The sequence below is a fragment of the Schistocerca americana genome, chromosome X, assembly GCF_021461395.2.
Source record: "Schistocerca americana isolate TAMUIC-IGC-003095 chromosome X, iqSchAmer2.1, whole genome shotgun sequence".
NCBI classification, from domain to species: Eukaryota; Metazoa; Arthropoda; class Insecta; order Orthoptera; family Acrididae; genus Schistocerca; species Schistocerca americana.
Window position 1 is genome coordinate 135,114,452 of NC_060130.1, and position 13,250 is coordinate 135,127,701.

Genomic DNA, 13,250 nt, shown 5'->3' on the forward strand with positions numbered 1-13,250 from the left:
GTACAAGTGCTGCACTGAAGTTGTTGAAAACATAATCAGGACAATAGCAGAACTCCATAAAAAGAAGAACTGAGTGTGTGGACATGGGGAATGAACCTCAGACGGAGCAGCAGGCACACCAGACTGAAGATGGAAAATCGCAGGATGCTTCTAATGGGAGCAGACAGCAGAGGGAACACCTTGAAATGCACTGGACTGAAAACTGAATGCCAGTACGCAGACAAGTGCACTAAACCGAAGACAAAACACCAGCACTCGGCCCGACACACCAGATCAAAGAGGGAACACCTAAGAATGTTTGCAATGGGAGCGGACCACAGAGGGAACACCTGGAACCATAGTGGAGTGAAAACAGAGCACCATCACATTGGCAGACACACAATACCGAAGAGGGAATGCTGAAGGGACACTGCTAATGGGCACAGACTAGTCAGAATGCCTGAAACCAACCACGGGGGGTGAAGACCATAGGTATAAACACTAAGCCCATTCCACTTGGCAAGCACATCCACCATCAAAATTAATACAGTGTGCAGCATTAAAGTCGATATTTACAAACTGTTAATCTGATAAGTTATTACAAACTCTCATCATCTTTATGTAGTTAATACTGATTGCTGATTTTTAGAACAATATGAATAGCTGGTATTTGAAGCAAAATTATTGCAGCATATTTTACAGTTAACTTCAACAAAACAACATGTAACTCAATTATCTGTTTTACAGCTACCAGTTTTGATTCTTTTCACCTACAATGATAAAATTGTGGTTAACAAGCACAAAATTTTTGCCAGTATTTTGTAAAGAAAATGAAAAAAAGGAAGGAAGGAAAATTAAGCTTTAACATCCCACTGACAACTACAGTATTATAGACAGAACTCAAGCTTGGAATCATTAAGGATGGAGAAAGTAATTGGAGATGTCATTTTCGTAGAAACCATTCCACCATTTGCCTTTGGTGATTTAGGGAAACCATGAAGACCAATCCCTGGACATCCGACTAATGATCTGAAGCTTGGTCCTCTCATATTTTGAGTCCATTGTCTTAAGCTCTGCGCCCCTGTGGTCATGAACATGGACTGCAGACTGAGGCAGCTCTGACAGAAGACTAGAAACTTCATTAAATCACATTGCTATCTACTTGTTCAAAAACACAAAAAATATAAGTGCACCCACTTGCTGTGTGATGCAGTACAGGAAGAATTTATAAATGAACATTTATGTGGAATGTCCAGAAAGTAAGTGCCCTTTTGGAAAAAAAATTCATAAAAACATTTTTTCAAACCAAAATTTATTTTTACAAGAAAGAGCGTTTCTTAAGCTATTTTTCTGCATAATTGCCACCATTGTTCAGACATTTGTTGTAGTGGGAAACAAGCTTTTCTATTCCCTCTTCATAGAAAGATGCAACAGTAAAGTCAGTCACTGCTGAATACAATTTTTTTCTTTCTCTCTTTTTTTGCATCCTTTTCTGCTTGTTGAGTTCCTTCTCAGAGGTGAAACCATCACTGTGGTAACACTGAGAAAATTTTGGTGTGCAATTCAAAACAAAATGTGTGGAATGCTCAGTCAAGGCATGATGTTGCTTCATGACAACACGTTCCCATTCTGCTGGTGTCACTCAGAACATTATTCAACAATTCAGTTGGAAGCAGTTGGATGATATGGCATACAACTCCAATCTCACACCTTCTGACTAATTTTTTGGGAAGGTGCTTTGACAGCAATGACAATGCAAAAAACGGCATTCAGCTGTGGATGTCCGCACTGGCAGGATATTTCTATGAAGAGGGCATAGAAAAATCTGAACAATGGTGGCAGCTATGTGTAGAGAAACAGTTTAAGAAATGCTCTTTCTTGTAAAAATAAATCTTGATTAGCGAAAAAATGTTTTTATGAAGTTTTTTTAAGACAATATTGACTTACTGGTCATGCTCTGTAAATCAAGTCAGAAGCAAAGGAATGACAATCAGAATAAATCTCCTTAAATGCAGATTAAGTACTTCTCTTGGGCAATTTTTCTCACACGACTGTTGAATTCTTGAGTGGAAGTAACCAGTAAATCAAAAAACTGTATGTAGGCCCATATGTAGCCATATATCTAATAAAATGTGTGTATCCAATGAACAAATGAAGCATTCAAATTCACTATGTTTACTGTGAATTAGAGGTGGGCCAAACGGTTATTCTGGAGTAACCGTAATCACGGTTCCAGTTATTCTTTGATAACCATTATTTTTAATGGTTATCAATAACTGTCAAGTTATTTTTCACTACTGAATACTCTGATGGGGTTGCAGTTAAATAATGACATAGTTGGAATCCATCAGTTTAGATATCAGTATAACTGCTGGTAGTGTGAAATGGCAGGAATGTCATATGAATCGTGTCATAACATTAGCTAAGTAACTCCAGGTACATTTCAGTTGATGTTAGAATGATTATTAGTGTTTCATATTATATGTATGTAGGTTATTGGTAGCTATTAGATATATTATTCTCGCAGCTGCAACAGAAAGTATGCAGAACTTCGCCACAGCACTGTTTAAGTAAAATGATAACAATGTGTGTTTTTAAGTATAAAGTAATATGTAAACTGAATACTGTAGGTTGAATTCAAAGCATAATTTCTTGTGCTGCTCACTTAATAGAATAAGTGTACAGCCTTGTAATACAACAAAAAAATATACATAATGTGACAGCTTCGTTTACTCATGTCCTGTACAAGATAGCCCTATTGGGGAAAGTGTGAGTTGGCTAATCCAAGTTTTATGTGAGATTTGGAAAACTGCTTGATTTCTCCAGCTACAGCATGTGTATAACATATGAAGACATGCAGATCGAAAAGGTTGACAGTGTTACATTTCTGGGACTACAACTCAATAATAAATTCAGTTAGGAAGGGCATACCACAGAGTTGCTGAAGCGCTTAAACAAGTCTGTATTTGAAACTTCCTGGCAGATTAAAACCGTGTGCCCGACCGAGACTCGAACTCGGGACCTGCGCAGGAGAGCTTCTGTAAAGTTTGGAAGGTAGGAGACGAGGTACTGGCAGAAGTAAAGCTGTGAGTACCGGACGTGGGTCGTGCTTCGGTAGCTCAGTTGGTAGAGCACTTGCCCGCGAAAGGCAAAGGTCCCGAGTTCGAGTCTCGGTCGGGCACACAGTTTTAATCTGCCAGGAAGTTTCATATCAGCGCACACTCCGCTGCAGAGTGAAAATCTCATTCTGGAAGTCTGTATTTGCAGTGAGAATGATGTCAGATGTAGGAGACATAAATATAAAAAAGCTTAGATACTTTCATTCTATTATTTCATAAGGGATCATATTCTGGGGTAACTTATGAAACAGAGCAAAAGTTCTTAGCATGTAAAAGTGTGTAATAAAAATCGTTTGTGGTATAAATTCAAGAACATCATGTAGAAACCTGTGCAAGGAGCTTCGTATTCTAACCCCTTCTTCATGGTATATTTATTCCTTAATGAAATTTGTTGCAAGTATTTCCAACCTTTAGTGCAAAACATAATATCAATACTAGAAATAGGAAGAGCAATCTACATAAAGACCTAAAATCACTTACCTTGGTCCAAAAAGGGGTCCAATATTCAGGCATACTCATTTTCAATAAACTGCCAGCAAGTCAGCAACCATTAAAAACTTGGTTTCAGATAAAGCACGGTTTACAGAGACATTGAAAGACTTTTTAATACAGAAGTATCCAATTCCACCCGTCTACTTTGACCCAGGACGACATCAATATGGCGGAAATGCCTATTCTAAGTGTCTCCTATGATGTCACTACATACACACGGCAATAAGACAATAACATCTCCCTCCAAAAATACAATCAAACTAATGGGACAACAACAGGAAGTTGGGGGTTTTAGGGTGAGGACAACATAAATATAATAGTAAAAAAACACACACACCACGATCCCAAAACACAAAATGACGAACAAACAGAAAAAAAAATTACAACATTCCGCTGCACCAACAAAAATCTGCAGGAATCGGACACTTTCCTTGAACTATATAGGTCAACCACAGATGACGATACCAAAACACCAACACCTACAACTACGAAAATGGGAATCGGTCATTTCCGGTGACCTATATAGGTCAACCACAACTACTGATACCAAGAAACCAAGACTTATAACTGCGAAAAATAAAACCAAAACCACAACCTCAAAAATCCACAAATCAAACATCCCTACATAAATTAAAACACATTCAACACTCCACAAATATACAAAACATCACAACTAGAAAAGAAAAAAAAGTTTACTTACCACCAGCAGATTCCAGCACTGCAAACTATATTGGTCAGTCCAACCCCCCCCCCCCCCCCCCCACATACACACACACATTAAAGGTCTTACCACACTGCAAAAACAACAAACCAATAACACCTAATGAAAACATCAAACACGTAAACAAAGAAACTTGATAATTCATTGAAAAAACTTCCAAACCTTATGTTTGGCATTACTAACACTGACGACAACGACTTCACACATCCAACACCAAGGCTCAAATAAACCCAATCTACAAACACAAACAACTCATAAACACCATGCCGTAATGACATTCACACAACACAACACCCTTATGCCAAAGCAGACGGGTGGAGTCGGACGCTTCCTTTGACCCCTCCTCCTACTCTATAGATGAATACCTTAACAGAGACTGTTAGACCAGATTAAATAAAAATTCTGCTATATTTCAGTTTTGACAGCACTTTGTCACAACTGTCAAGATCAGGTATTCTGTGCACAATAAATTTATTCAAAGTGCATAACTATGTTTTATTCTGACAGTGCATCAATTCTATAAATGTTAGCAGTTACTGTAATATATTTCCATATTTTGACAATCTACTGACAAATGCTTATTATATTCAAATGTTTTACGTTATACTTTCTGACATGTTATTTGTCATTCACGATGGCCAGTGGCTATTTCCACAGCAGTACGAAAATATTTATTTGCTCCAGTAACTATCCTCTCTGGAAATATCACTGGTGTCTATGACCCTTAACTGGAGTCACTGAGTCAGGGACACAGACACACAGTTATTCCGTTACCAACTTCAAGGTTACCTATACTGGTAGCCCGATAACTGCCAGAGAATAACTGTGAGCCAATAACGATAACTGCCAGAGAAAAATACTGATCTCTGACAGTTATTTCCATAGTTGCTCAAATTCCTTATGGTAACTCTCTTTGTATTACCAGTCCAAGCTAAATTGACATATAAGGCTCAAAGGAATGACCGTACTTGTTAATGCCCGTACTGCAGCTCCAATCAGCCACCGCTCTGACATTAACTTTATATAATTGTTTGTGCTAAAAGTAATGAAGGTGCATGAAATAGTACACAGCTCTTATCAACAAATGGCGTGCAGTCTCACAGTTATTCCCATGAACTATAGAATGCCTTCCAAATGGTCTATCCCTCTCCTTCGTAGCCAGATCTCCAATCACGATCAGTTGACGCGAAAGCGTAGTACGATCTTCGGTCAACAGATGGCGCGAGGTGCTGTTGGCAGTTATTGAAATAACTGCCAGTATCAGATGAGCGGTTATCACAGTAACTGCTACTTCTCAGTAATCAGTTATTTCGATCAGTTACGTTATTTCTTGCCACCTCTACTGGGAATAGTACGTAATGAACAGTATGTAACTAACAATTTTCATACATTACACAAAGCAATAAGAGTATAGAATAGGGGCACGCTGTGATCTACACGTTACACCGAGGACTGTAGGTAGTATTGATTGTTTGGTGTGATGAATATGCGAAGGGGTTTGGTAACAGTTGCTCATAAGTATCCAGTGAGAGAGCAAGTGGCATATATAGGGCTTCAATGATTAGGAACAATTTATGAAATTTCAGTGTGAATACAACCACAGAATGCACTGGCTTCGTCCTGTGACATCATAATGATGTGGTGTGTGATGTCATACATGTACAAACAGGAAACGAACAGAACACTGGCAATATTTTTCTTGTGTCTATATTACTTGTTCTGGAATGTAGGTTATGGTAAGATATCACTATGAGTAAAGTGATGTGTTGCCCCATGTCTTTCTCAAATCGAGGAATGATGTCTGTGACTCTGAATGTGATGTCACAAGAAAACTCTTAGTTGCATGTACTCAGTAGTACAAGCAGCAATTTTGGGTGTATATAATTTTTATCATTATGTTAATGTTGACCCACATCCTGTGCACAAAAGTTTGTTTCTTTTGTGCATATGCCCAAGTTTTAATGGACACAATGTATCCACAAAACAGGGCGAAACAGATGGTCTATCCACACATTGCAGAATCTGCTAGTTGTTCAATTACTCCATGCCACTGCCATCCCATGTGCTGCAGGCACAAGATCGTGACAATAGTGATGACATCATCATCATAAATGAAGGCAGCATTTATTAATTAGACTTAAAAGAGTATTGACAGATTCATAAAGACAAGCATTGTATGTTAAAGATTTTGTAAATAACTTGTAATTGAAGTATTCTGAACTGTAATATGAGATACAATACATACACCTCTTAAGAAGCGCAAGTGGATGTCGTTTTGAGGAACTGGTTTTTCTAGAATGACATTTCAGCTAGCACAGAAAAAGATACACTAGTGACTGAGTCTTCAGCTATGAAATAACTTCACAGTCATTCTGCCAGTGCACTGCAGCACATAAAGGTGCAAAAATTTTAATTAACAACAATAACTGAAAAAAACTCTTTCCAAACTAACTGGTACATATAACACTTCAAGGTTGTGGCAACAGATTTATTTGTACCATAGCATTGTGGGCAGCTGCTTCAATCTATCTGAGCTCATCTCCAGGCCTGACTCATAATTTTACTGTTGGTAACGTTTTTACTTATGATTTTAGAAAACTACATCCAGATGTTAGCCTACAGGGTACATGTGAACAATCCATACAAATCCCTTCTGGCAAGATAAACCTCAATTCTTCCTTCAAATCCATTTCACTGTGGGCCTACTCCCACATACCTATTGGAATAACCTCTGGATGTAGTGACTGGAGGAATCTTCTGATAGCCTAATGGTTAAGGATTGCTTGCAAAAATTAGGAAATCTGTGTTCAAGTCTTCATCTGGCATAAATTTTCAATAGTCTGACATATTCATTTTATTGAAGTTAAGCATTTCAGTGTGGGTTTCACCAATTCTCAACCAAGCTATTCCACCTAACCAAGATCTTGGACAATGCTGCTGAAAAGTACATCACCAAAATTTTCATTTTTAAAAACTAATAAAAATGGTGATGGTAATTTAAAGCAATGTTTCATGACCTCTCACAATCATGAATAATCTGCAAGGAAAACTGAATGGTACAGATTTCAGTGTTCAAAATGTGCCTGCTTTCCCTCCTCTCACTGGTTACTATCCAACCAATGGCTCCTTGAAACTGACGTGCTGCCAACTTAAACACCACAGTGGCAAAACTCACTGGCTAACAAGGCTACAACAACAGTTTTTATTCCATAACTTACAGGAACATGAAGCGGCTAATGAAAATGAATAACTAAAGTGTGGAACAGGTTCTGATTCAGTAGATAAAATGAAAAAGTTAACATGATACCCCTCATTCTAGAAACAACATAAACAATCTTGGAAATCATCATGGAAATGTCAAAAGGACTAAGAAAGAAAAACTCAGAACCTCTTCACAAACTAATGAGTATTTTAATGATATTTAGTAACCCTGATGCTGACACAGCTTTCAACAGTGAAGCTTCAAAGGTGCAAATTGAACACTCTCTGAATCCTCAGTCTAGCATCAGATTGTTCTCCAATTTTACTTGGAATTACAGATTCACAAATCCAATATGTGAAAAGCTACTGCTAGAAGTTTTGGCGTTATAGGTCTATGTCATCTTTACTGTTATAAGTGTATGCCACTTTTTTTATTTTATCTATTATGGATGTTCAATTGGTGACTGCCGTCAAAACTGTGAATACACTGTGCATAATTTAGATTAGATTACATTCAGTTCTTGTTCCACAGACCCAAAAACAAGATGATTGCTGTCGGTGTGGAAAAAGTCAGTGTATACAACATAAAAAATATAAAACATCTAACTATAATACTCACTACACTGATCATTTGTCGGGAGATTGTCAAAATAGGTGAATACATTACAGTAAACTGGAACTGCTAATATTTACAGAATTAATACTTTGTCAGAATGAAATAATGTCATGCACTTTTAATACATTTCTCATACACAAAAGATCTAATCTTGACTGTTGCGACCAACTGCTGTCAAAACTGAAATCTAACAGACATTTTTACTTAAGTGGGTCTAACAGTCTCTGTTAGTTAAGATACTCGACTATAGAACAGAGTGACTGGTTGCAATATTTATATAAAGCATCCCCTATATTACTACTATTCATAGAGTAATTTGGGGTGTGCGGGGGGAAGGGTGTGTGCATGTGTGTGTGTGTGTGTGTGTGTGTGTGTGTGTGTGTGTGTGTGTGTGTGTGTGTGTAGGGTGCATCAGATATTATCTGATTTCTTACAACACAAATGAAAGGTTGCTATTTGTAACATTCAGAAGCACTAATTAAATAAGTCCCATAAAAATATAATGTGACTGCAAATGATAGGAATTAAAATGAGAATGTGTATGGCAAAAGGGGCAAATAAAGTAAGTAAAGAGCAGAACATCAAAACTTCATGATAATGATGACATGTAGGTATTACTGTGGTCTTCAGGCCAAAGACTGTTCTGATGCAACTCTTTGTGCGAGTCTACTTTTGTGTAAATCTCTTCATAACAGCAGAGTTGTTTAAGTCTAATAAACATTCAAAGTAAACTGAAATTTGGTTACTCACCCTGGTACCACTGACTTGAGTTAGGAACAAGTCAGTGAACTAACTGAAGGCTCTGACGATATGTCTCTGTCGGTGAGTGCAGTTGTGGCCCATAGATACATTTTTGCAGTATCTTCACCATTAAAAATTCAAACAACAATATGTGGAACAGCAGTAACATTTTCCTAAGAGCAATGACTATAGTATAGAAAAAAGTCATAATCAGTAAGATTATCCTTACACATCTAAACAACCTACATTAATCAAAAACTACCTCATAAATAACTGTATTTTCATAAAGAAGACTAAAACTCTGCAATATACTAGAAAGTACGAAAGCAAAAATTTGTATAATAAAATGACAAGTTTTAATCTTTGACAATTTAAAAAAAGTTAAATGCACCATGTCTGACAACTTGAAAATATAGTACAGCATTCACTTACCATATTTATTAGGCATTCTCAATAAAATTTCAGATTAAGTTACAACAAATTTAGATCACCGAAAATAGAGAATTATGTACTCTATAACCCAAGAAAACATATCGAAAGAAGGTAAGTAATATTGATAATGTTATGAAATTCATATAGCTACTATATTAGGCTGCTACATTGGCTACATCATCGGGCTTACTAAAAATATGAAGTTCCACCTGGACAATAATCATACAGAAAAACTAAAGACGTATTCCTCACCAAAAGAAACATAGTGAAATTTGAAAATGAATACTGAGCAAAGGTACAGCTGAACATTCCAAGTGCTGCTGTTAATGACAGATGTTCCAACAAATACAAGATAGATACTTTCGAAAGAATTTAAAAAATGTATGGGAGAGTGTTATAGAAAGAAAAGTTAAATTTTGAGAAAGAAAGATTAGGGTTAACACCTATTGACGATGGGGTCACTTAAGAGAGATAATTTCTGAGAATGGTAGAAGGAAGAACTAATGTTCCCCTGTAATAAGAAGTATCGAAACATTCACCTGTGCCAGTTACAATAACATGGGAAAAATCCTTATGTCAGCTTTGTCCCATTACATAATGATGTTGGTGTGTGTGATGTCATACTTGCACAAAGAGGAACAGAGGTCTCTTTTTTTTGGGGGTGGGGTGGGGTGGGGTGGGGGGTCTATACTATTTATTGGGATGTGGGCTTTGGTAACAAAATTAACCTGTAGTGTAACTTAAGGTATATGTTAGGTTGAAAGGTGACACACTGGTTGTCAGATGACACCACTAACTAATGTGGATATGAAATGTTCATTGTGATGACATTTTGATCTGTAGCGTATCCTGAGACCTACGTTTTGTGGAAAGGTGACAGTTTAATCATGACCTGATGAAGCCATATCAAAAGCTTCTGATAATCCATTTTAAGAACATGTATTCATTTTAAACAATATGGTGTTAAAATGTAATGTTTGTCCATATACCTTTGTTGCAAAATATTAATTTCCTTGAGTGTTTATTTAATTGTAGAAATGTGTAAATTACAACATACCATATTTATAATGTGCCTCATATTTGACAGACTTAATTATAATCAGCCCATGATTCAAATTAGAAATTTGTGTGTCACAATAAACTATATTAAGTAACTAAACTGTATTCTCCTGCTTACAAAATATTATCCTGTTACTTCATTTGTCACATTACCATTCTGCTGCAACTTTTGTCAATGACACTTAATATACCTACCAAAACATTACTTCCACAAAATGTAGGCAGACAATGAATAAGATACAATAGCCACATTTTTGAGTAACTTTCTTTGTTAGAAATGTGCTATGTGTGCAAGGACATTGTCACCCCATACTTAAGTATCTGCAATTAACTGTCGCCTCCTCATATAACAGGAGAAATAAAGATAACTCTATGTTCTTTGCTCACCATTTAAACATACATGTTAGGTCTCAATAGTACCTGGAAATAAATACTTACTACAAAGTAAAACGCAACAACATTCTGAGTGTAAAACTAGATTCACTGAAAATGCAATACTACTATTCAGTTGAAGATTTTGTGAATGAGGAACTGAATATTTGTACAAGAAGTAGCTCACAAATAGCCTAGGTATGAAAATGCAGCTGTTACCTTCAGAAAGAAGTTACATTATTGTTAGACTACTGCTCTATCTCATTAATTATAGTTTTATACCAGTAAAGTTGTATTACTGATGATTTGACATGTCTCCAGTACGTTAGTGAAATGATTACCATCTGCCTGTTGAGAGGCGAATAAATCACAATTCACTATTTTAGCACATTCTGTATGAATTAAAATATAAGTATGCGTTATCTGTGTAAACATTTTTACTACATCCCAAAAACCTAGACTGTAAATCCCTAAAATTTCTCGTACTTGTGTTGTAAGACATTAAATCACTATTGCGTGTACCATCACATTAGTACTAGTATAAAATTATATTATTCGCTACAAATTCGGTTCAAGAGGTCACACAAATGTGTTGATACGAATTATTAAAAAATGAGTCACACATACGACGCAGTAAGAATATGTGATTAACAAATTAAACATCTGTTGTACGTAAATACAGATGAAAAAATTCTACGGCCGTCAGAGAAACGACAACAATGCATAGTTACCATTATTATGAGCTCGCAATGCGTATGTCTAGAATCGGATATGCACGATAAAAGCTATACATTTTGCATCTTCGAAGTATTTTCTGATATGAAATCGCATAGTGTGGCTCAATAACGGATCTAACTCATTACTATAATTCGTTACTGGCGAATGTTTACGATTTCATACAGACGCATTACACGAAAAAAAACAAAAAAAGTAGAAATAGAATGGTCATTACGTCTTAAACTTCTCCAGTATGAAATGTTCGTGCAATTCGTACCTTCAACGGAAACGTGCTTTTGGTTCTTTGCAAGAAAATCATTATCCTGCAAAAAATATGTCTTGCTGACAGAAATAGCCAAGCATCCATATCAGGACGCTATGCCATGTTGACAAACATTATTACCAGAGATCACACAATACACACAACAAGGGCGCCAGAACTCGGCAGCCTTTGCTAGTAAGATAATCTATTTCAGGCGGCCGTGGGCAGACGAAACGCAACTGTGTCAGCAGTGATTCGTTCTGAATTAAGGCTATAATAAACTGCGTATTAGATTAGATTATATTCAGCTTTCGATCCATAGACCCAAAAATGAAATGATTCTCGTGGGTGTAGAACAGATCAGAAAGTATAGCATAGAAAAATTAAACATTTGAGCATAATAACCACTACTCGGATCCTAGAAGTGAAGGCAGCAGAGGATCAAGTAGATAAAAAGACGAGGGCTATTAGAAATCCTTGGGTAACAGAAGAAATATTAAATTTAAATGATGAAAGGAGAAAATATAAAAATGCAGTAAATGAAGCAGGCAAAAAGGAATACAAACGTCTCAAAAATAAGATCCACAGGAAGTGCAAAATGGCTAAGCAGGGATGGCTAGAGGATAAATGTAAGGATGTAGAGGCTTATCTCACCAGGGGTAAGATAGATACTGCCTACAGGAAATTTAAAGAGACCTTTGGAGAACAGAGAACCACTTGTATGAATATCAAGAGCTCGGATGGAAACCCAGTTCTAAGCAAAGGAGGGAAAGCAGAAAGGCGGGAGGAGTATATAGGGCCATGTACTTGAGGACAATATTATGGTAATGTAAGAGGATGTAGATGAAGATGAAATTGGAGATACGATACTGCGTGAAGAGTTTGACAGAGCACTGAAAGACCTAAATCGAAACAAGGCCCCAGGAGTAGACAACATTCCATTAGAACTACTGATAGCCTTGGGAGTGCTTGTCCTGATAAAACTCTACCATCTGGTGATCAAAAGGTATGACACAGGCGAAATATCCTCAGACTTCAAGAAGAATATAATAATTCCAGTCCCAAAGAAAGCAAGTGTTGACAGATGTGAAAATTACCGAACTATCAGTTTAATAAGTCACAGCTGCAAAATACTAAGGCGAATTCTTTACAGACAAATGGAAAAACTGGTAGAAGCCGACCTTGGGGAAGATCAGTTTCCGTAGAAATATTGGAACACATGAGGCAATACTGACTCTATGACTCATCTTAGAAGCTAGATTCAGAAAAGGCAAATCTACGTTTCTAGCATTTGTAGACTTAGAGAAAGCTTCTGACAATGTTGACTGGAATACTGTCTTTCAAATTCTGAAGGTGGCAGGGGTAAAATACAGGGAGCTAAAGGCCATTTAAAATTTGTACAGAAACCAGATGACAGTTATAAGAGTTGAGGGACATGAAAGGGGAGCAGTGGTTGGGAAGGGAGTGATACAGGGTTGTAGCCTCTCCCCAATGTTATTCAATCTGTAAATTGAGCAAGCCGTAAGGGAAACAAAAGAA

General features: G+C 36.8%; 1 protein-coding gene across 1 annotated transcript in view; it reads right to left on the reverse strand.

The window, feature by feature from the left end:
- Positions 1 to 11,844, reverse strand: part of LOC124555241 (tyrosine-protein phosphatase non-receptor type 14) — a 171,277-nt gene extending 159,433 nt beyond the window's left edge. The window contains exons 1-2 of the mRNA XM_047129101.1: positions 11,727 to 11,844; positions 8,879 to 9,055 (exon numbers count right to left, since the gene is read on the reverse strand). The gene's annotated coding sequence lies outside the window, so the exon portion shown is untranslated. The remainder of the gene's footprint in view (positions 1 to 8,878; positions 9,056 to 11,726) is intronic.
- Positions 11,845 to 13,250: the final 1,406 nt, after the last annotated feature.